Source organism: Montipora foliosa, chromosome 7, assembly GCF_036669935.1.
Source record: "Montipora foliosa isolate CH-2021 chromosome 7, ASM3666993v2, whole genome shotgun sequence".
Taxonomy (NCBI): domain Eukaryota; kingdom Metazoa; phylum Cnidaria; class Anthozoa; order Scleractinia; family Acroporidae; genus Montipora; species Montipora foliosa.
The window spans coordinates 20,156,566-20,159,065 of record NC_090875.1 but is presented as its reverse complement, the minus strand read 5'-3'; the positions used below and the strand labels follow the sequence as shown (position 1 = coordinate 20,159,065).

Genomic DNA, 2,500 nt, shown 5'->3' with positions numbered 1-2,500 from the left:
AATGCGAACTAAGCAAGGTACAGATTTTGTTAGACTGCTTTGTGCAAAACAACTGTTGATGCAAAAGTAAATACATTTTGATACACAGTTTTCAAGAAGAGCAGAAGGAAGTTTTCAGGAAGTGTCGATCGAGAATAAGATATTTTGCCATCAATGACAAAATTTGCGACATGAAAACAACATAAATTTGGATCCGAAAATACAAAAAGTTACCATCAACGAAACACATCTTGGCAGATTTTTTCTACGTTCAATTCTTTTATTGTACTTTCGGCTTCACAAGTAAATCGCAAAATCGAAAGTGATATTTACTAACAACTCGCGAAGCAAAGGATACATCTGCGTCAAAATGATGGCAAGACACCAGGTTTTTGTTTTTGTTAGTTTGTTTTTTTTTTTTCTTTCAAGTGTTATAAAGTTTGACAAGAAATGTGCGAATTCAACACAAAGATCAAAATCGCCCAACTGTGGAGGTTGACCAAAGTCAAAAATTCACTCTCCTATAGACGAGGTTATTTATCACCAGGTAATTCCATAATTTTGGAAATAGCACTTTTACAACCCGGCACGTACAGTGCACTACCACAAAAGTCCATATGACTCAATCGGTTTTACACTGGGAAGTCATCTCCCGTCACTAAAAACGTGAACCTGATTGAGTTATACGGATTTTAAACCTATGCTGAAACACTGAATATTTAATGTGTAGTCACATCCACTGCATGGGAAAGATCTTGAAAGACAAAATCGCCCAGATTGGAAAAGTAATGTAACTACGAAAGAGCATCAGAATCCAGAAAGCAGTTTTCAAGTGTGCTTTGCCACTGGGTTAGGTCGCTGACGTACCAGTTGTCGTAGGGAATTGAATGTAAAACCGTTCCGCAGTGAATTTGAAGTGTACATGTGTTCCGTGAAAACCGGAGGGCTGAACCGTGTGATGCAGTTGTCTTTTCTAGTCTGTGAATCGTGAAGGGACTGCTTGAAAGACGAAAAAGTGAGTGAGATAGTGGGTGGACTGTGTGAACGCCAACAAAACGGTACTTATTACGTTAATGATTAAAGGTCGGTCGAATAGAATTGCGGTGATGTGGTATTGAAAGTCAATAGTAATGTTCAGGTCTTAATGAAAGCATGGAATCGCATCCCCGATCACCTGATTGCAATTTGAAATATGAATTTTATGCTACCAATGGCCAATTACGACTCTTACCGATTAATTCTGGATGACTGAAGTTCGGTGGTTACCGCGTCAACAACAAGAAATGTCAATTTTAACGATTTATGTTCTTGCAGGATGAGACCATAAGACGGCCCGGTTTACTCCAGGGATTTTGTCTGAAAAACGTAAGTATGAAACTCGCCGTTTTAGGAAGGCCCCCAGCGAGACCTTGACGTGTTATTTTACTAGTAACTAAAACCTCTTAAGATCTTCACCTACATATCCCAGGGTTTATACAGAACGCGGTAAGTTTGTAAATAGATTCGTTTTCAAATATGCTCTCAGTACAGTCAAATTTTTACGTGATTTTGTTTTAATGGCGTGGTCCAGTGATAAGGGCGTTGGGTTTGCATGCGGTTGTCCTGGGCTCAAATCCCATTGTAACCTCTAGTTTGGACCTGTTTCCAGTTGTCCCGGATTCAACTCTACCACGCTTTGTAAAGGGCTAACTAAATTTATTTTAAATTGCCTCCTGCCAGTGGGGTTTCTTAATCATGTTTCTGTTGTTTGAATTGGTTCTTTTAGATAGTTTTAAAAAGTGGCGTGAGCGTGAACTAGCTTGGTAGCTAAGTGTACTTCCACTATAAACAAAGCATTTACATTTCTTGCGTGATTATGATTATGATTATTTAGTATTATTGAGCGCACCTTCATTTTCCTTTTCGGCAATTAAGTCAGCATGTAAAATAACTCTTGTGATAGCTTTGGATCACCTGATGAAGACACCAGACAGGAGTGTCAAAACGTTGAATTTATAGTGTTTTAAGCTACATTCATATTTCTCCAACCAAAGTAGCATTGACCACAACTACAGATGTTTGTGCAAGTTTATACAGGTGTTATGCACCAGTGAGAAGGATGGTAGATATAGTTTACGTCATAGAAAGTGCTTTGTACGGGGATTTATTCACGAGTTGTTTGTGTCAAAAACCTGAATGAGCGAGGAACGAGCGAGTGAGGGGTTTTGACACAAACAACAAGTGATTACAACCCCGTACAAAGCACTTTATATGTCGCGAGCTGTTTATTACACATAAGACGAGAAGTTTCATTGAAATAGTTTTCTGAATTCAAATTAGAAACAAAAGTTCACTAACGATAGAACCAAATGCAAATTTCATTTAATTCAGTAACAAAGTACGATTTGCACGAGATGCATGAGAGACACGAGTGATTGGCTTGAAAAGACCTTTACGCTATCGTTGATTGGCTATACATCCACACGTGAAAGAGCTGCACGCCATTCTGATTGGCTATATATGCTCTTTTCACATGTGAAAC

At 38.6% G+C, this 2,500-nt stretch overlaps 1 protein-coding gene across 1 annotated transcript in view; it reads left to right on the top strand.

Moving 5' to 3' along the window:
• The window catches only part of LOC138010535 (uncharacterized), a 16,074-nt gene that overhangs the window by 1,473 nt on the left and 12,101 nt on the right, over positions 1–2,500 (top strand). Inside the window, exon 2 of the mRNA XM_068857516.1 lies at positions 1,294–1,344. The gene's annotated coding sequence lies outside the window, so the exon portion shown is untranslated. The remainder of the gene's footprint in view (positions 1–1,293; positions 1,345–2,500) is intronic.